The following is a 23,110-nucleotide window of genomic DNA, read 5'->3' as shown; positions in this document are numbered from 1 at the left end:
TGTGGACCTCAGCCCGGACTTCCCCAGGGACTGCAGGTTTGCGGGTAGCAAGAAATACAGTAAGACGCCTCTTGGCTGCCGCAGATGGTTTACTTCATGCCAAAGATGTCTTTCTTCTCCTGCCTCATGCCGGTTTCTTCACTTAGTAGCAAGGTCTCTTGGCCCCCAGACAGAGAGGAAAGTGCACACCTAAAGCAGAAAGAGACGGAAGGAAGACAAAGTCTTATCTGGCTCCTTTACTGATTTAGTCAGTCTCCCTGAAACTTAAGTCTCATCCTTTTACCACACAAATATTAATTTATGCTGAATTGGGTTTTAGAGAGAAGAAGATGAGATTATGTATATGAAAAAACTAGCACAGTAAACCTTTCCTATAATGTTTTGTTTCTGGGTTTTCCTTTTCTCATGTTGCCTTTCCTTGGTTTTCTGCTTGGCTTTCTGTTCCAGTCCTTTGTTGTCTTCATGTCTGTCTGCCTAACTCTCTTGTCTGGTCCCAGCCACTTGCCATTTCTTTTGTCCAACCCTATATGTTGTCCACTGGGTATGGCTGAACTCCAGACAGCCCTTTTGAAGCTGCCTGGGTCACTGCTTTAGTGTGTAATGCTGCTCAGGTCTGCAGCAGGCATATATATGCCTCTCACTGGTTCAGGCCAAAGCCTCTCTTTCTGCCTGCTACACCAAGTATAAGAGCTGTACTGTGTTGGGCCATGTTATGTGACAATTAAACAGCTGTGGGGTCATATATTATTCTTGATGTTTCTGTAATACGAAAGTAACATTTAAGTTGATGGATTCTGGGTGAAGTGTTTTACCCTGTATAATATGGGTAGGTCTCACCCAATCAGTTGAAAACATTAATAGAAAAAGACTGATCTCCCAGTAGGAAGAGGAAATATTTCTGGTAGGTAGGCTTTAGATTCAAACTATGGCTCTTCTCTGGCTCTCCAGAGTTGCTCTGCTGATTTAGAAGTCCTCAGCCTCCACAATCATATGAGCCAGTTCCTTAAAAATCTCTCTCTCTCTCTCTCTCTAGTCATTTAACAATGGGGTGGCATTCTGAGAAATGCATCATTAGCTAGTTTCATTATTATGTGGATATTATAGAGTATGCTTACACAAATCAAGATGACCATGATGTCACTAGGTGATTTAATCTTATGAGTCCCTCATTGTATGAGGTCCCTTGGACTGAGATGTCCTTATGTGGTAGGTGACAGCATATATACATATATATGAGTGTAGGTATATATAAACAATAGAGAATGTATATGTAAATATTTTCATATTTACACAAAGTATGAATCTGTGGAGAGAGAGAGAGAGAGAGAGAGAGAGAGAGAGAGAGATTCTAATGGTTCTTTCTCTGAGTGCCTTAACTAACACATGCATTGTAACAACCCCATCCAACAAGATGGAGACTCCTGTGAAGGACAGTTTTGGCTCCAGAACTCCCCACTAGCTTTGCTGAATCTTTCTAGAAATGGCAATGCAGTCTAAGACTTCCCATTTTAGTCACACAGCTTTTTGCTGCTGTGACCAGAAGACTTGACCAGAACAATTTTAGAAAAGGGAAAATTTATTTGGGGGCTCACAGTTTCAGAGTTTTTGTCCATAGACAGCTGGCTCCAATGCTCTGTGCCTGAGGTAAGGAAGAGGGCATCATGGCAGAGGAGTGTAGTAAAGGAAAACAGCTCAAGACATGGGGCCAGGAAGCAGAGAAAGACTGTTCCCTTCACTAGGAACTAAATATAAACCCCAATGGTATGCCCCCAGAGACCCACTTCCTCCAGCCACACCCTACCTGCCTATGGTTACCACCCCATTGATCCATTCATGTGGATTAACACACTGACTGGGTTAAGTTTCTCATAACTCAATCCTTTTACCTCTAAAGTCTCCTGCATTGTCTCACACAGGAGCTTTGGGGGGACACAGCATGTCTAAACCGAAACACTCTCCAAAATTCCTTTCTTGTGTTGTCCTTTCCTGAGCATCAGATTTGCATCCCATCAATGTTCCCCACATACTCCTAGCTCCCTCTGTCAATGGATCTCTGTGGCCTCAGTCTTGCTTTAGAGTGTACGTTTTGGTAAACTAAACTAAATGTTTCCCCATTCCTGTCTTGCCTTTTGTCCCCAGGTTTGAGTTCCACATTACTCTTCCGCACTGCCCTGGAGGAAAATTTCCAAGCACTTACAAGTTGTTGTTCACTTGGGTCAAGTGTGCATCCCACCTTTAATGTCAAAGCCAGGACTTGCTAATTTAGCCTCACTGAAAATTATTCAGATACCACACATGCAGGTTCACGTTGCCCTGGGACAACTCTCTAGTCTCCATCCCTCTCTCTCAGTTTTCCATCTTTCAATTAAAAACAAATTTCCCTAGAAAGCCTTATTTTACCCCGAGGGCTGGGTTACATGTTCTTTCTCTGTGTTCCTACAACTCTTTGTGCTTTCACTAAAAGAGAACTTATAATTTATTCTAATTGCTTGTTTGCTTCTCCAACTTTCCTCTCCTGCTCTAAACTCTTTGAGATGAAAAATAAGACTTCATTTATTGTCATTTCCCCATTGAATGGTCCCACAAGTGATTGATAAATATTAGTAAATATATGAATTCTAAGTCATGGGAAAAGTCTAAAAGAGATAATCTTGTTTTTCTAAGGTTTTGTATAAAATGAGTTCTTAAAAATAAGTTTTAAGATGACTACACATGTTTGCTTATTTGTTTTTTTTTTTAAAGAGAGAGAGAGCATTTTAATGTTTATTTTTTTAGTTTTCGGCAGACACAACATCTTTGTTTGTATGTGGTGCTGAGGATCAAACCCTGGCCGCACGCATGCCAGGTGAGCGTGCTACCACTTGAGCCACATCTCCAGCCCAATGTTTGTCTGTTTTTAAGGCAGATAACATTTGGGGAAGGCATTGAATGTCAACTCCTTGAGCTCTTCTGTGTTCCAGGGAATAGGTGAGGAGCAGAACAGGGACAGAGTTCAGTTACAACATTTCGTTTGCTAAAGAAGTGGCAAGGCAACTAGTTCCTAGTAAAACTGGGTTTTTGGTTGCTAATAAGAAAACATGCATCAAAATGTATAGCAAACAATGATCAATACTTCCAACCCTTCCCTTTATCCTTCCTTTTCTTTCTCAGATTTTATCTCATTATTTTCCATTATTGATGGCTGCAGTATGTGTTCAGTAGACATTCAGTAAACATCCCAATTGGGATGGTGGGGGCAGACAGACTTGGGAAACAAAATGGCGCCCTCCATTGGCAGACTTTCCCAGGTGTGTGCCCTAAAAGTTTTAAACCTGCAATTATTTAGTCCCTCTAGGAGGAGAGCGTATTATTAGAGAATGAAGAGGAAAGGGGAAAGTACACAAAAATGTTTAAGACAAAAATCTCTGTTTTCGAGGAATATATAACCCAGTGAGGGAGACAGACCCATAAACTAACTTCAAACACAAGAGGGACTATGGAAACTGCTTTAGTACACAGATTCAAAAACCAACTCTAATAGGATCAGTCCACCCTTGTGAATGTGTAACCTGTTGGAAACCTTGCTCAGTAGTTGATAGCCAACTCAGTGACATTCTGTGCAGGAAGTTCCTGCTGCTATGAGTCACATAAGCATTTTCCCCCATTTTCATTTAAACTTCATGTTATCTAATTTCTTTGAATTCCTAGCAGCATGGCAAAATTGAATAAAAGTATTCAACTGGCCTTTTTGTTTTAACATTTCATTTTTTACTCCCTTCTAACAAATTTCACTCACTTTTTCCCCTTCCAAATGATACAACCCTGTCCTTTTTCAGCTCTTCTCATATGCATCTAATCATTGCACTTGCACTTCTACAGACCTTTCCTACAGTCTTTTACTGTGAACAGATCCTTTATTGAGATGTTCATAATGACTGTTAGACCTTTCTCCTGAAAGGTTATAGCTAATTCAAAATCTATCAGCGTGCATCAGGAGTTTGAATTCTTCTTTATAATATAAAGTCCATTCTCTTGTCCTGGCTCAATTTTGTGTGACATCAGATTATTCAACTATCAAATTTTGGGGGGTCCTTGTGGAGTTTCTGAAAATGTTCCCCACGACTGACTCAAATAATTCTCTGTTACCAACACATTTTGCAACCTCATTATTCAGAAGCGTTTACAGATTGATTGGTGTTAACATATACAAGAAATCTGGTTCCAATGCCATTCCCTCGTGCACCTTTCTATTAACCTCCTTTCAGGCTAACAACATCATTTATTTCTACCTTTCATTTTCATTGTTACTCAGTTTTTTAACGCCAAGGTTTTACAAGACAAAATTTTACCTCTCACCTCTTGGGTCCTACAGAAAGCTGAAATGGATCCTAAATGTCTTCTGGTTAGGGGCTTGATCAAAAGCCTTTTGAATGTCTAAATATTTAATGCCCACTACATTTGGACACTTCACTATTTTGTTAACTCTCAAAAATTCCAAATAGATTAGAGAGGCATGATTTATCCAGTCTGAAGCTGCACATATGACCCACTTGGGTGTTTTATAACCCTCAGTAATGATTTTATCAGCTATTTTTTCTCATCCTGAAGGTAACACTCATTGGTAAGCAATTCCCTAGGTAACTCAGAGCTCATTATTTAAAGATGGGCACTCCTGCCTGTTTGTCCAGACAAACAGGCACCTAATGGAAATTCAGACCAAATAACATAAAACCTATTTTCTCTCTGACATATCCAACCACCATTCTAAAACACCTTGGGGCATGTCAGAGCAAAAAGGAAGCCTTAGTTTGACTATTAAAAGAACACTGTGTACTTTGCCTGCCCTAAAAGGAACATTAAGGTAGATTTAGTTTAGATATAAGGAAAAATTTCCTGACAGGGCTCTTTAACCCCAAAGTGGGTATGTTGGTAGGCTGTGAATTTTCCTTTTTTTCAGAAGTCTCTTAAAGTAGAATAAGTCTTCATTCTTCAGGCATCACTCCCTTATGGTCCTTCCAAAGGGGGAAGGATGTAATAACCACTGGAAGCCACCTTTCAGTCCTAGTTTATGATTTTGTTTTTGAACTCTATAGCTTAGTGGGAAAAAAAAAGGAGAACAAACTTGCAGAATATCTCCCAGAGCAAACTGAATGATAGCAGCTGTCAGAGAGTACCAGCAAGTTAAAAAAAATGTATTTAAATTAAAACTGAAGTACCCTCAAGGTGACCCAACTAAATCTGCTGAAAGGATAAGAGGAATTGACAAAACTAATCAACAAAGGTAATCACCTGAATGTACACTTAAGTGCTCCAGGTGTAGCATTGCAAAAGGACCCTCGACCAGACGAGGGGGGCTCAAATGGATGGCAATCAGAGGAAAAGAGAAACATCTGAGAGGGGAGTGGACACAGAGTAGGAAGGAGACAGGACAAGTGGCAGAAGATTGCTCTTTTCTTTCCTTTTTTTGATTTCTCAGGATTCAAGTTTATAAGAGGAGTTATAATATGTTTATATCCCTGACAGCCCTGTCTCTAGGAATGGTTATATCAGTACTCTGCACTGGGGTGGGTAACCAGACACTAGAACTCACAGCAGGGGCTGAAAGGTGATCCTTTCAGAATGCAAATCTGACCAGCCCATTTCTTTGAGGAGAACAACATAGTGACTTTCTATTGAGCTATGGAAAAAGAATAAAATATTAATAGGGTGAACATATATTTTATCCATTTCCAGGCCTACCTACAAAATTTGTAGGACCCCTTGTCCAAAAGTAGGGGCAAAGTGGCCTTCAAGGTACTACAGTATAAAACTTTGTCTTTCTTCCATATACTGTCTCTCTACCACCAGGATAGGGTTTTATTTTCTATAATGTTTTTCTTCAGACATGGACCATTTTCTTCCCTGACATCTGCCCTTCTCATAGGGCTGACATCCAACCCACAGTTGCCAGGAAAATCCTGAGGGACTGCAACCTCTGCAGGGGTACCTGGATGGGAATGAGCAAGAGGCATGAGTTGTACTGTGCCATGTTCCACCCCCAGATGCCACTGGGCACTCCACAGACCCTGATCCTCCCTGTGACTGGGACAGAGGTGGTAGCAGTTGATGGACATGGGGTAGGGAAGTGGCAGAGTAGGAAGAGGTCTAGTCAGACCCATGGAAGTAGGAGGTGGAGAAAGGGAAATATACTGGAAGATGGTTCTATGTAGGACCCAAGTCTCCTAGCCTCTTTTCCCACCAACACATTCCATTGTCCATTGTCCAACCGGCTTCATTTCTAAAACATAATCCAAAGACAATTTCATTAAGACTTTCAAGTCAGTGACACAGGGCATTAAACCCCAACCAACTGTAAGAACTCTCAGAGGGTGGGAACTATTGAGACTGTACTGGTCACCAGTCTATGAAGCAGTCTCTGAATTTTTTATCCAATCCTTGACATACTTAAGAATACAGCATGAAGCAGGGAACTAACCCGATGACAAGAGTGAGCAGAGACAGTCTCAGGCAAATCAGGGTGGTTTGGCTGCTACAGAAAATTACACCCTGTGATTAATTATTTATCTCTCTATTCTTTAACGTGATGACATTTAGACTGGTGACAACATTTCATTATTGCCAACAGGGCTTCAATAAACATTTTTGGACAATTCTGAGCATATGTGAGAATTTGTCTAACAGGATAATTTTCAATTTGAGAGGCACAACCAGGGTTATGAAATCAGTTGGGTGGCTCGTGAGCAGAGTGGACTGAAGTAGAGTAGAGAGGAATACAGTGGGATTGGATGGGATGGACGCAATGGATTGGAATGGAATGGAATGGAATAAGATTCTATCAAATTGTAGAAAGTTAAGTATTTTATTGTGACATTTTTTTCAATCATGGGTGTGATGATGCATGAGTGTGTCTTGGTATTCGATGTGAAATGCTTTTTGTCTTTTGTTTTACTGTGGATTGCTGTTAAAAATTTTTTTGAAAGCAATTTTACTGGAGTTTATAAGTCAAAGTGGAAATGCTATGTCATAGAATATTTTTGACTTCTGCAGAAATGGAAGATTTCTCTCAAAGGCCGTTGCACAAATTTCTTCTGCTTGAATTGTATGAAATTTCCTGATTCTGTGCCTGCACTCTAGCAATTAGTATTATCAGATATTTTTGGTGAATTTAATGGATAGAAGGTACATCACCTCATTTAAATATATGTTCTTCTGATGAATAAACAACTTAACATACACATATTGGCCATAAGAGTTGTATGTTTTTAAAAAATTGCCTAGTGCTATCCCTTGCCAATTTTTCTCTTGAATTCTCTTCTGTGAATTATTTCCAAATCTGTAAGTCTGATAAGATATATTTTATCTGTTTATATATAGATTTATTAAAAATAAAAAAGAAATATTTCTAAATGGTTCTTTAAAAAGTAGATGATATCTTATCTAAATTGAGGTCTGGGAACATATACCTAGCTATCCATCCAGTTGATCATTTTGTTCACATACCTATTCTTAATTATACTTTAACTAATTGATATCTCAATTATGAAAGAGCTATATTCAAAATTCATCATTAAGATAAAATTTTAAAGTTTTTCCTTATAATTTTGTCAAATGTCTTTTCATTAAATTTACATGTTTAGGCACATTCAGTATAAGAGTTTTTATCACTTCGTGGCATTTTTTACTTATTAAGTAACTCTCCCCTGGATCAATAACCACATATAATTTAATGGTCATTTAAATCTGATATATGTTACTAAACCATCTTTTGGTTATAATTTTGCCTATATTTGTATTATTCATATTTTTGGGGTTTTTTTTGACACTTTATGCAATTCTTGTACATGCATCTAGTTTGATTGTAGGTTTTTGTCCATTCAATCATAGGATTACTGTTTTTTAGATAGATGGGTACAGTCATTTCTTGGATTTCTGACATATTTTGAATTATTACTGTCATCTTAATTTTGCTACTATTTTTCCTTTCTTTCCTTGCCTTCTAGTTAGGCAGGTCAAATTTCTCTAGTGCCCTTCTATTTTTTCTCTATTTGATTGTGGTGTTTTAGAGTGATTATTTCACAATTACCTTCAAGATTTACTAGTTCTACTTACCATGAAAAAAGCTGGCTAAATCAGCCATTGACATTCTTCTAATCAATAAAAAAGCTCTGTTTTTTAAGGTTATTTATTTCTACCTTCTTTTGTACTTTTCCAAACTAGTAATTATGATTAATAGTTTTTTTACAGTAAGTGTCTGTGATGATCCAAAAATTCTAACCTTTGTTTTCTTGCAAATGTCTTTTATTTTATTCTCAAATTTGAGGACTGATTTATAGAATTCTAGGGTGAAAGTTAATTTACTGCAGGGGTTTTTTGACATTTATTATTGTTGATGAGGAGTCTATCACTCGGACACACTTTGTAATTTACTATTTATTGTCTCTAGTAATTTTTAGCAGTCTGTACATAGCTTCTGATATTTTAGCAAAATATATTTCAGTTTGTATTTTTGTTACCTTTCCTTATGATTTAAATATACATTTTTCAGGTGAATAAACAACTTAACATACACATATTGGCCATAAGAGTTGTCTGTTTTTTTAAAAATTGGCTAGTGTCATCCCTTGCTATCCTTTGCTTCTTCAATGTGAAGACATATCATTTGCAATGCTATAATATTCTTAGCCACATTTTGTGACTTAGTCGGCTTCTTATGGCTATGACAGAATACCCTAAACTGGGTAATTTATAAAGAAAAAAATTTATTTCTTACTTGTTCTGAAGGCTGGAAAGTTTATTAATTACATGTTCAAATATATGTATGTCCTTCTACATTTTAACTGCCATGAATATATCTGTACATATAGAGATAGATAATTGTCTCAAAAGGTCTGGTTGATCATTTTACAAAACAACTTGTTTTTTTCATGTAGCATATTTTATCTCTATGATTTTATTTTATCAAAAAATATTGTCATTCATGTTAAATATACCTAATTTATAATTCATCAAATTATTCCTGGGAGATATTATTTCAATTTCTTTGGCTTTTAATTCTTTTTGTTATATATTGTTGGTAATGATTAATTCAGTTTTTGTGAGTACTGGTATTTGTACAATTTTTATGGCTTTAACCACTCCAGCTTTCCTTTGTTTCTTTGCACCTTCTGGAAATTTCTTTCTTCCCTTTGACTTTGGCAGTATAGTTCAAATCTTTTTTTTTTTTTTTTTTTTTTTTTTTTTTGTCACTGTTCAAGCATTCACATCTTGTGTGAGCAAGAGGTCTGTTCATATCAGCCTGCTCTACCACGTTACTGGAGCACTTTTCCTCTTCTCTACCGGATACCCTTCTCCATCTTATAACTCACTATGCCTAAGCCATGCTGACCTGCAGTTTCTTTAATCTACCCTACCTCCCCTGGCTCCTGATCCCAGCCATTATCTTGCAGGGAATACTTCAGTAACTTCATTATCCTATTAATCTGAGTTCAAATGTCATCTCCTCAGAGAAGTTACTGGCCCAAACCAAGTCTCTTGGTCCCACATTCCTATTTACAGTTCACATTTTCTGCCACATGCTTGTCATCCATCATTTAGATTGATACATGCCAGTGGTTGATTAGTATCTGTCATTCCCACTGAAATGATGTACTATGGTGTAGACACTGAATGAGATCTCTTCTCTAGTGAGGGTCGGAGGGAGGGGCAGTATTGACTAGGACTCATGGCTGAGAGGAAAAGCACCAGCATGCTAAGCTAGAGGCTCTTCCAGAGCGAACTTGCCCCAGCAAATACACGTATATTGTGTCTCGTAATTTCAAAAGTCTACTATAGTTGTATTTTTGTAATCTGTGTGACTGCACTACAATAATCAATATCTTTCACCACTAGATAACTCTTCAGGGTTTAGCTGTGACTGTGTTCTATTTGCATTATCTCATTTAATTTTTGTAAGCAATCTCAGAGGGTGCAGAGTTCTTAAGTCTATTTCTTGTTACTCAGAATTTGGACCACTGCAACCTATAAAATGTGAACTTCTAGAAGGCGAAATTACTGAATTTGAAGTGTATAGACAGACTTCATTATTTTGCATACTCCTGGTCGGGTGACTTTGTTGCAAGTCATAATCAGAAGAGCTAGAAAACACCTCTTTGCATGAAGATCAAGCATGGTATGTCTTCTTTATCAAGGAGGTTCTGTATTTATTTGTTCAGTTTGCATTAACTTTTGGTAGAGGCTGGATTGAGATGATTTGTATATTTGTGCATTGTGATCCAAATACTTTTAGATTTCACAAACTAGTAAAAGTATAAGCAACACACTGAAAACAAACATCTATGGTTAGCATCCTTTTGTAAGAGAAAAGGTATTTTGACTATCTTCAGAAAGGAAGGAAAAGCAGAACCTCAGAATTAAACAGAGCCATGTAAATTAAACAAAAGATCTTCCAAAATTTTTATTTCATTTTCTTACTTCGCTACCGCCTGGTGAACAGTTCATTAAGAACTAATATTTAGGAACCACAGTATAGAAAAAGAAATTGAACCCCATGTGGCTCAGACAAAGAATCTTAAAGGTTAAATGTTAAGAGCCATTCCTATTGAAGATCAATCAGAAAAGATGAATCATTTCTGGTTTTATAATGGGATTTTATTTGCACAGAGCTTTTCAGGGATGCACTATGCAAAGAGAGGTGCAGCTGTCTCTTTTTCATGTGCATCCCTATTGGCAATGGAGGAGCAGAGATATGTAGATACCAATTACCTTAGTCTACAATAGCAAATGATGTGCCCTTCTTAATTCCTTCTCAGAAAGGCTCTCTCTGAGTGCCGTGCTCTCCCCTCGCCTAACCCATCTCTGAATTTTAGATGTACAATGTGGAGTGCCACCCAGTGCTTTTTAATGCTTTCTTCACAGCCAGCTATTTTCGGCTTCATTCTTCACGTTTGTTTTAGCTCTCAGACATGTCAACATGTTCCCTTCAGCACTACATATCATAATAGATCTCTCTGAAAGTGACAAAAAAATGCTCATAAAAAATTCCCATGCAAAATTATAATGCCACACTTGAAAATAAATGCTGTCTTGACTGGTTAACATATTTTAAGAAATATTCTAAAATAATTATCTTCATGCCCCAATTTCCTCATTTGGCTTTCAAGTGCTTTGTTCTCTGACCTTGTTGTGAGTAAAAAGGACTGCTTCACATATGCTCCATTCTTCTTCGAGACGAGAGAGCATCGCTTCTTTTTGAGCATCATAGTGATACATGGATTGCTGTTAGGGAGGGCAGCCCATTCTCCCAGGGCTCAAACTTTCCCCAATACCTCAGAAAGTGACATTCATTTTTACAGGTCATGAGAGTAGCTTTTACCTCATAACATCGTATGGGTTCAGTGCATCTGAATAACACCAGTCTAAGAGGAAGAAAATGGAATGCAAAACATTATCAGTGCCATTCATTCTCAGCACAGCGAATACTGTACAGGAACAGGGGTTGATGTGGAAGCCATAAAGAGGGCAGTCCACAGGGAAAGATAGCCTAGAGCGGAAAACTATTAGATGTGTGGGACAAAACACCACTATGCGGTGCAGCATTTGATGAGGAAACCTAATTTGACTAGCATTTTTCATCCTAAAATTTTGTTATGGTCCTTTTTTTTTTTTAAAGAGAGAGAGAGAGAGAGAGAGAGAGAGAGAGAGAGAGAGAGAGAGAGAGAGAATTTTAGTATTTATTTTGTAGTTTTCAGCAGACACAACATCTTTGTTTGTATGTGGTGCTGAGGATTGAACTCAGGCCGCACACATGCCAGGCAGGCGAGCTACTGCTTGAGCTACATCCCCAGCCTAATGGTCCTTTCTTTTTCTCTTCTTTTTTTTTCCTCCCCATGGTCCTATGCTTTTTGCTTGGTTTTCTAAGAATACCTTTTGACAGACCCTTTGAAAATAATCTAAACTAAGAACTAAAGTAATGTTATTTCTTCTAAAGAAAGCATCTCTGTTTGCAAATGTCTAACAATTCTGTACTTTAATCTATTGGCTAATTAGTGAATTATCCCCATAATAATCTTCTAGAGATAATAACTCCAGAGTCACAAATTATAGAATCCTGATATATGTGTGTGTGTGTGTGTGTGTGTGTGTGCGTGTGTGTGTGTATATATATATATATATATATATATATATATATGCATGTGTATGCATCAACACATATGCAAATATTTTAAATGCATACATATAGATTAATGTTAAAAATATGTATGTGTATTATCTATGTGTCCATTAATCTTCTATTGTTCTTGTCAGCTTGAAATTTTTCTATAAAATATGCATAATCTCTGCCTTTAGGTCCAAGTAAAATTTGCCAAGGGCCATCTGGTTTACTTCTTAATTCCCTAGGAGTATGTGTCTCTGTTTGGATTCTTTCCTACATTTAATATTTATGGAACATTTTTTTTCTATATACCTATGAAGAAAAACTCTGAAATGAACAATTATTTGATGTTTTCTAGTCTTAGTAAATAGTACTCGGCTTTATATAGATATTTTATATACACATATAGATATACTAATATTTTTAAAATTAAGAAATTCATTTTACAGAAAATGTGGTTATTCATGAAAATATTGGGACCCTCTACTCTGGTATTGTAATATTTCTTGTATATTCCAAATAAATATGAAAACCTATTTCATATTAGGCCCATCCATCTGAGGGTGAATTAAGCATGAAGGTTACCTAGGGTTGTATTGGTAAATGTTTTTCCCTGATGACTCACTAGAGAAATAATTTAGAAAATATTATTTCATTTTATCTTTTAGCTGAATATCAGAGAGTTGGTAACGTTTGGTAAGGAGCAGGAGGAGTCTAACTTTTGACTGTTTAATTAAGGTTATTTGAGCACTGATTTATGATTTTAGAAAATATCTATAGTATCCTTCTCTCAAAAAATTCCATATTTAGTAGGGGACACAGCAAAATCAATAGACATTTATGTCAGAGTAGTCAAGGTAAACTTCTGAAATTATGGTGCACTTAATTCCTTGGTGGATGTAGAAAGGATGTTGAATTTTCTGTCCCAGACTATAAAGAGTAGGAATAAATCAAAAGAAAGCAAATTTCTACCCTCATTAGAGTTGTGTAAGGGCAACTGCCTTGCACAGTATGTACTCATATTACCATTTTCTAATAAAGAAATTGTACCTTGGGAAAAAGCCATCCCATCGCTACCACAAAGTAGAAGCAGAATTTGAGTTCAGGTCTGAGTCCTCCCAGACTCATATTATTGTCTTCCTTTTATTGACTCTCCTTATGCCAAACTCGATTTAAAAAAGGCAATACTTAATGCCGTGATTAGTGCACTGAACTATATAACTATATGCAGTTCTTGAATATTCTGTGCTGCACTATTACTGCACTCAACAGCTATTACGGATACATATGTATGCTATGCAAGTTGTAAAAGAAATAATAAAGAAATAAATTTACAAGGTGCATGCTGTACTTTGATGATGCCAATTTGTTTTCTTCCCCAAATGCTGCTAATGTCACTGTCATCTCTACTGCCAGAGGCATTTCTGTATAACCTGTCTGCTGCTATGCTCATTTAGAAAAGGAAACCTATCAGTACAACAGGACAGAAATTTCTCCCCCTCCCTTTCCACTTCGAGCTTCATTTCAAAAGCTGTTTGTTTTGTCCTAATTGTAATTGAATGAGTATTTGTCATCCATCAGTGTCTGCGTTTCACAATCTGAAGATGATATCTCATATTCATCTTGGGAAGAGTAATGGCACCAAATGACACACATAATAACACTGCTTAAAGCTAAGTTGGTTCACTCAAGGAGGGGCTGGCACCCAAAGAAATCACCTGTCTGGCCTTCGTCTCACAGTGTTTCCACAAATACAGGGCTCTTATATTCTCAGTCTCATACATGCCAGCTGAAGAAAATAAACAACCTACCATGGATGCATGCGATTCACAAGACATACATTGCCAAAGGGTGACTGAAAATATCAAGCTGTATATTGCAAATGGCAGCAAGAGAAGACATGTTGCTCCCCAGAATGTATTAACCCCTGATTTAGAAGTTTAGAGTACCCAAACCAAATCATGAGCATATTCCAGATTAATTCTATGTAATCTTATAAAAATGAGGAAATTTCAACAGAAGGATGTCAATAGCACTTGGAGATGGTTCATATATGCCATGCAATTTACATGAAATATTGTCTTATTATTGACTTTCTTTTTTTATTTTATTTTATTTTTTTTATTGGTTGTTCACAACATTACAAAGCTCTTGACATATCATATTTCATACATTAGATTCAAGTGGGTTATGAACTCCCAATTTTTACCCCAAATGCAGATTGCAGAATCACATCGGTTACACATCCACATTTTTACATAATGCCATATTAGTGACTGTTGTATTCTGCTACCTTTCCAATCCTCTACTATCCCCCCTCCCCTCCCCTCCCATCTTCTCTCTCTACCCCATCTACTGTAATTCATTTATCTCCTTGTTTATTTTCCCATTCCCCTCACAAGCTCTTATATGTAATTTTGTATAGCAGTGAGGGTCTCCCTTCATGTCCATACAATTTACCTTTTCTCTCCCTTTCCCTCCCATCTCATGTCTCTGTTTAATGTTAATCTTTTCTTCCTGCTCTTCCTCCCTGCTCTGTTCTTAGTTGCTCTCATTATATCAAAGAAGACATTTGGTATTTGTTTTTTAGGGATTGGCTAGCTTCACTAAGCATAGTCTGCTCTAGTGCCATCAAATTCCCTGCAAATTCCATGATTTTGTCATTTTTTAGTGCTGTGTAATACTCCATGGTGTATAAATGCCACATTTTTTTTATCCATTCATCTATTGAAGGGCATCTGGGTTGGTTCCACAGTCTAGCAATTGTGAATTGTGCTGCTATGAACATCGATGTGGCAGTATCCCTGTAGTAAGCTCTTTTAAGGTCTTCAGGGAATAGTTCGAGAAGGGCAATAGCTGGGTCAAATGGTAGTTCCATTTCCAGCTTTCCCAGGAATCTCCATACTGCTTTCCAAATTGGCCGCACCAATTTGCAGTCCCACCAGCAATGTACAAGTGTACCCTTTTCCCCACATCCTCGCCAGCACTTGTTGTTGTTTGACTTCCTAATGGCTGCCAATCTTACTGGAGTGAGACGGTATCTTAAGGTGGTTTTGATTTGCATTTCTCTGACTGCTAGAGATGGTGAGCATTTTTTCATGTACTTGTTGATTGATTGTATGTCCTCCTCTGTGAAGTGTTTGTTCATGTCCTTGGCCGATTTGTTGATTGGGTTATTTGTTTTCTTATTGTCTAATTTTTTGAGTTCTTTGTATACTCTGGAAATTAGGGCTCTATCTGAAGTGTGAGGAGTAAAAATTTGTTCCCATGATGTAGGCTCCCTATTTACCTCTCTTATTGTTTCTCTTGCTGAGAAAAAAACTTTTTAGTTTAAGTAAGTCCCATTTGTTTATTCTTGTATATAACTCTTGGGCTATGGGTGTCCTATTACGGAATTTGGAGCCCGACCCCACAATATGTGGATTGGAGCCAACTTTTTCTTCTATCAGGCGTAGAGTCTCTAATTTGATATCAAGCTCCTTGATCCATTTTGAGTTAACTTTTGTGCATGGCGAGAGGAGGGGATTCAGTTTCATTTTGTTGCATATGGATTTCCAGTTTTCCCAGCACCATTTGTTGAAGATGCTATCCTTCCTCCATTGCATGCTTTTAGCCCCTTTATCAAATATAAGATAGTTGTAACTTTGTGGATTAGTCTCTTTGTCCTCTATTCTGTACCATTGGTCCACCCACCTGATTTGGTACCAGTACCATGCTGTTTTTGTTACTATTGCTCTGTAATACAGTTTGAAATCTGGTATCGCTATACCGCCTGATTCACACTTCCTGCTTAGAATTGCTTTTGCTATTCTGGTTCTTTTATTTTTCCATATGAATTTCATGATTGCTTTATCTATTTCTACAAGAAGTGCCATTGGTATTTTGATTGGCATTGCATTAAACCTATAGAGAACTGTTGGTAATATCGCCATTTTGATGATGTTAGTTCCGCCTATCCATGAACAGGGTATATTTTTCCATCTTCTAAGATCTTCTTCTACTTCTCTCTTTAGGGTTCTGTAGTTTTCATTGTATAAATCTTTCACCTCTTTTGTTAGGTTGATTCCCAAGTATTTTACTTTTTTTGAGGCTATTGTAAATGGAGTGTTTTTCCTCATTTCCGTTTCAGAAGTTTTGTCGCTGATATACAGAAATGCCTTTGATTTATGCGTGTTGATTTTATATCCTGCCACTTTGCTGAATTCATTTATTAGTTCTAGTAGTTTTTTTGTAGACCCTTTTGGGTCTGCTAGGTATAGAATCATGTCATCCGCAAATAGTGATAATTTAAGTTCTTCTTTTCCTATTTTTATGCCTTTAATTTCTTTCGTCTGTCTAATTGATCTGGCCAGTGTTTCGAGAACTATATTGAATAGAAGTGGTGATAGAGGGCATCCCTGTCTTGCTCAAGATTTTAGAGGGAATGCCTTCAATTTTTCTCCATTCAGAATGATGCTAGCCTGAGGCTTAGCATAGATAGCTTTTACAATGTTGAGGTAAGTTCCTGTTATCCCTAGTTTTTCTAATGTTTTGAACATAAAGGGATGCTGTACTTTGTCGAATGCTTTTTCTGCGTCTATCGAGATGATCATATGGTTCTTATCTTTGAGTCTATTGATGTGGTGAATAACATTTATTGATTTCCGTATATTGAACCATCCTTGCATCCCAGGGATGAATCCCACTTGATCATGGTGCACAATTTTTTTGATGTGCCTTTGTATCCGATTTGCCAGAATTTTATTGAGGATTTTTGCATCTAGGTTCATCAGAGATATTGGTATGTAGTTTTCTTTCTTTGAGGTGTCTTTGTCTGGTTTCGGAATCAGGGTGATGTTGGCCTCATAGAATGAATTTGGCAGAGCTCCCTCTTTTTCTATTTCCTGAAATAACCTGAAAAGTATTGGTATTAATTCTTCTTTAAAGGTTTTGTAAAACTCTGCTGTATACCCATCCGGTTCTGGGCTTTTCTTGGTTGGTAGTCTTTTGATGACTTCTTCTATTTCATCCATTGATATTGGTCTATTCAAATTGTGTGTATCCTCCTGAGTCAGTCTGGGCAAATCATACGACTTAAGAAATTTATCGATGTCTTCACTATCCTCTATTTTATAGGAATATAGGTTTTCAAAATAATTCCTAATTGTCTTCTGTATTTCTGTAGCATCTGTTGTGATATTGCCTTCTTCATCCCGTATGTTAGTAATTTGAGTTCCCTCTATTCTTCTCTTTGTTAGCATGGCTAAGGGTCTGTTGATCTTATTTATTTTTTTCAAGAACCAACTTTTAGAGAGACATGAGCTCGGGGAGATACAACATGGTGGCAGGCGCGGAGAGATCAAGTCTCTGACCCCTTCAGCTGTGTGGGCATAGGGAGTAAACAGTCTAAATGCTATTTTCTCAGGATCACTAGGCAATGCAGAGCTGACGTGGATCTCGGGGGAACAGTCCGGGCCTTTCAGAACACACACCGAGCCGGGATCGGCTGCATTCAAGCTCTCGTTCGCCTGCTTCTCACAGCCAAACCGCTATGACTCAGCACTAACTGGTCAGCCCTTCTGATCCTATGGAAGTAAATGCCAACCGAGCCTTCATAGGCAGTGGCCACAGGATTGAAATGGGGCTTGGGAGAGACAGTCAGGACCCACCCGTTGCATTGGTCTTATTATTGAATCCTCAGGACTCTAAAACGAAAGTATATTTGTCCCATTTTATCACTCTGAAGTTCAAAAATAGGTCAAGATCACATGTCCTGGATGATCTGTGACACTCATGGCATATGTCATCCCACCTTCTTCATGCATACTGCAGCCAGGCAGCTTTCAGTGGACGGCAGACTTGTCCTCAAGGAGTCCCTCCACTGCCTCCACTTTCATCACGCCCACGTCCCTAAACTACTTTTCCTGCCACTTGATCATTTCAGTCTCTACAAACCTAGCAGCCTGTGGTTCCTATTTATAGGCCTGTTCAGTTTGGAAAATCCAAACTTGTGGAGGAAATTATGTGAGGATCTAGTATCTTCCATGTGCTCAATAGGGAAGACAATCTTTAACTGCTATTCTCAAATTGTTGACATGTACTAAAAAGACACATCAACCAAACTCCTGGTCCTTACTCTTGGTTTCTGTCCTGAGCCTGCTCCTCTCCCTCAGTGGACTGCACTGGATGATGGGAAGCTGCCAGAGACTTTATTCTGCACTCTTGAGGCTGAGCTCTGAGCCAGCTCTCTTTCTAATCCTGCTCACATCCTGTGCTCCTTTGAATTTTTGAGGAAACACATAGCCATGCAAGCAGGATGCGCCCCCATCCCTCAGGTCTGACCACTCTAATAGGAAAGTAACAATAATGATACCAGGCATGGAGGCATGTGCCTGTAACCCAGTGACTGGGGCAGCTGAAGCAGGAGGATCATAAGTTCAAGGACAGCCTCAGCAATTTAGCAAAACTCTAAGCAACTGAGCAAGATCCTGTCTCAAAATAAAAAGAACTTGGGGGCGGGGCTGGGATTGTGGCTCAGTGGTAGATTGCTTGCCTAGCATGTGTGAGGCACTGGGTTCATTCCTCAGTACCACATAAAAATAAATAAAATAACTGAGAATGTGGCTTATTGCTTATAGGTGCTTACCTCAGTGAAAAAAAAAAAGCAGAAGAAAAGAGAAAATCCAGGAAGTAATTCACATTACTGTAAAATTAAAAAAAAAAAAATCTGTCTTTTGAAAAAGATATATGAACAGTCACATGCAAAGATGCAGCAGTGGGCTGTGTGAGTTTATTGTGTTAGTGTTGGAGGAAGTATTAGTTTCACCAGATCTTAATCTCCTTGTCTCTTTTTTCTGTCTTAAACTTTCTAAGAGGAGAAATGCAATTACAAAATGCACTTTTTAAAATGCTGGTTTCAGTGCAGGCTGTCTGGGCTGTCCCTTCCAGCCTCTAGGCCTGCCAAGATGATGCACTTATTTATTTTCACTGCCGTAATCTTAGCCTTCCCTGTTTTCTTGTCTATCTGAAATTTACCGATCTCTTTTGCAATGACTCTTTGTTTTAGAAAATGGCTGTCACCCTCCTCTTGAATTTTAACAAGTTATTTCTTCATTTTCAATTTTGCCCTTTTTCCTTCTTACCCTACAGTGTTGTGGGTCTGGGTGGAAGTGTCCCCAAATGCTGAAAGCACTAAGACTATGACCAGGAGATCTTTAATAACCCTGAGAGTATCTGGGATCAGTATTATTGTCACAATCATCCTGTTGTTGCTCTGTACATATTTCGTACTCATCTATGGTTGTATCCTTATCAGGGAGTTATGGGGGACCCGCCATGCCATCACTGATCATGGTTGTAATGGAGATTACTGCTGCACAGGTTAAATATCAATGTTTGTCTCCCTAAGACAAGAATTCTCAATAGGCTATGTTAGTTTAATCCATAAGATTTATTTTTTTCTGTACCATATTTATTTTCTTTATGATATGTGTTAAAACACAGAAACTGTAAAGCCCAAGAAGTATGGTTATGTTTGCCTTCTTAAAATGCCCAAAGAGTTCAAGAAAACTTTCCTAGAAAAATTACTATGTGTCTTATAAGGACCCAGAAATGAAAGACATCTCCCAGATTATGGGAGAAAGGTAGAAATGAAAAGATGCCATCCAAATATTCTGTTCTGATGTCATATTAGTACATTTCAAGGTGTCATGGTTATACAAAGATTGAGAGGTCAGGGACAGCCTAAAGAACTATATCTTTTGTAATAAAAACATGATATATATGAACTGGCACTAAAGTACAGGAATATACTATATTGGAGAATCAGCAGGGAAGATTCTGGAATGGATTCTCTGGACAGAAAAGGAAAATAACTAGCGCATTGGAAACAATCAAAATACAAGGCAACTGCCTTCTACCCTGAGGAATAGATATGTTTAGAAACATGTAGTTACAGGGTGAGATAGCAGTTTAAGCAGACAGATACCACTGCTGGTGTAAATTGTGGCTTCCTAGAAGTCAGAGGAAAGACAATGTTCCTGCCTGCTCAGTTTGGTGAGGCACTCTGCTTGTCTCCAGATGTGTACTGGCCCGAACAGGCTTTGGAGATAAATATTGCATGTCAGGGGTTTAGAACATAGCGTTAGAGTGATGTTCTATTGGGTCTTTATGTTATCTGGTTGAGTATGGAGGCAAGAGTGTTCACATGGAGCTGACCGATGTGAACATAGTAGAAATTTTGGTTATGGGTAAAATGTGGAGCTAAGTATGAGGCCCTGACAAAGTCAGAAGGAAAGGAAGGTGAAGGAAGACTCCTCTGGGCAATGCAATGTGCTATAAAGCATTTTCTTGTTCTGTGATGTGAGGAGTGTGGTTTGACAATAGTCATGCCAATCTAGGGATCTCAAAATAGTGTCCTATGGAAAGATGCCCAAGAGAGGACAATTTCTAGTATTTTACCTGTGACTTCTGCCGGTAATCCCCATGTCCCAAATTACTAATCAGGAAAACCCCTCATTCTCACATGTCTGTGTTTGGACTGGGGGATTCTTCTCAGCCATCCATTAACAATTCATTGATATTGATATGAGAGATAAAAATCTCACTGCTCTCTCTGACTTGGGTGGCAATTCACTGGAATTGGAATGTGAGATGAAACCCCTTTGCTGTTTCTGACTCAAGGTGCTGTCTGTGCAGTAGGAACTATTTATTTTCATTTCCTATTCCATTTTCTGTTGCAGTCATTTTTGTGACAAAAGATTATTTTCCAAACTCTATTTTCCACTGGTGCTGAAGTTTTCACCTCTGAAACCAACCGATATTGTAATATGGGGGTTTGTGGGTACCCAGTCATCTTAGGCAGGATTGTTTGAAGAGTTTATACAGCTTATTTCTCTAAGTGGATAGTGAGCTCCACAAAGAAACTCCTATTTATTTTACGTTCTCCTCAGTGGCTGGCCCCATTTGGAGTACACAGCAGGTACATAATAAATACTTGTTGACTTAGTTGAATTTCAAGCCTTTCATATAAGCCATTATGATTTAGCTGAAGAATGTTATCGCCTTTAGAAGGGCTAATTAGAGCCAATAATTTGACTGACCTGTGCTGGTTCTGAAGTATTTAGTGGTAATAATACTGTTTTTGCAAGATGGATATTTTACTGTTGAGCCTGTCTGGTTTGAGAGGCTCACTGTTTTATGGTCTGTATGTGGTGATCATTTGGATGTAATGATCAAATGGGGGTTGCCCAAATTGATCGTTATAACAGGATTCCACTGTAATTACATTTCCATAAATGATACTCAAATTCACTAGGGAAATCAACAACCCCTTGGTGTGCCTACTTCCAGCACTGATTACAAGTTCAGGTTCTATAGCACTTTCTAAACAAAAGGTAATTAAAATTTTATAACCCATAGTTAAGCCAAAATGAAAAGGCAGGGTTTTTTTTTTTTTTGTTCTAGATTCAAAAGTACTGCTCTTTGTAGACAACTTCGAAGACAATTCAATGTAGAAGAATAGGCAGATGTTTGGATCTTATACATGCGTATTATTGAGACAAAATATTTAGGTAGGATAGAACCAGAATTATGGGTTCAAACCTCAGCTCCATTATTTCTGTATCTACCTGGCTAAGTTATTTACTCTTCTGAGCCTCAGTTGTCTCATCTTTAAAATAGGAATAATATAGATTCTGCCTCATCAAACATTTGACCAACTAAATGCCCCACTGTAGAGTGCTCACCACAGTGCTGGCTGGCCATGTTTGTAAGTACTTAATATACTTTAACTATTATTGTTGTCATTTGGGGTTTGTTCTTTTTTACTTTTTTTTTTTTTTTTTTTTTTTTTTTTTTTACAAATTCAGCCACCATTTTCCCTGGTGACACCATAAAAAAACAAATAAACAAATAAAAAACCCACTGTATTTATTTCTTCTGCCTTAGAGTGAGTTGAATGTTTCCAGCTCCACATCTAACAATACTTGCTATCCTTAGTTTGTAATTTCTTCTGTTCTGGAATGCTCGTGGTGATCTTCCATGTTTCAGAATTTGATCATGTTCATTTTTAGGCAGGGGCTTGTCTACCTTATTAGATTAATAAGAATATTCCATCAACTTCAGATTCTTGACATGTTAAAGCACCCATCACTCTAAATGTGACAAAGGTCATAGGATGATTCTAATGCACATTTCCACAATGGATTAACACACACGCGCGCGCACACACACACACACACACACACACACATACACACACTCAAATGTGAGAGAGGGAGGTTTCATCTCAGTCTAAATACCATTATGCCATCAATAACATTTAAAATAATCTTATTTTAAGCTTTTGAGCCCTTTCACATGAAGGAGTGGTTGTAAAACTTTGCAATTTAGGATAGAAATCACTCTATTCAGCAGAAATTCAGCCAACAAAAATCATCCGCACTACATGGAAACAAACTAAGGGTAAATATTTTATTTGTCATACTTTGCCACCCATGTAGCCTGTACCCCAGAGGGCTTCATCAAGTTTTACTGATGAGCCATGTTACAAAATTTGAGCTAGGAAGCCTCTTATGCAAATACAAACAGGATGGACTTTCCCATGTTCCCATAGTCCACCTTTGTGTTTTTCAAAAGTATATTCAGTGTGTTGATTTTGTAGCCTGAAACTTTACTGAATTTGTTTATTCTAACTGTTTTTCAATTATGTCTTTGGGTTTTTCTATATATAAAATCAAGTTGTGTGCAAACAGGGATAATTAAAAAGAACTTGCCCAGTAGTAATCATGAGTCAGAAAAAGTAAAAGCCTTTATCCAGAGACAGCTCTGGGCCTGTATGCGTCTCTTAAAAGTGTTATTTTAGTTTAACAGTAAGAGAAAAGTAAGAGGCTGATCACATTAAAGCTATGATATTTCAAACTAGAGGAAACTATACTGAGTTGCACTATCTGGACACACCTTGATTGGTTTTGTTAAAAGCAAGTTAGCTGCATAGGCAGA

Source organism: Spermophilus citellus (assembly GCF_964194105.1).
Source record: "Spermophilus citellus genome assembly, chromosome: 9".
NCBI classification, from domain to species: Eukaryota; Metazoa; Chordata; class Mammalia; order Rodentia; family Sciuridae; genus Spermophilus; species Spermophilus citellus.
The sequence above is the reverse complement of the archived record's forward strand: the minus strand, read 5'-3'. Positions refer to the sequence as shown.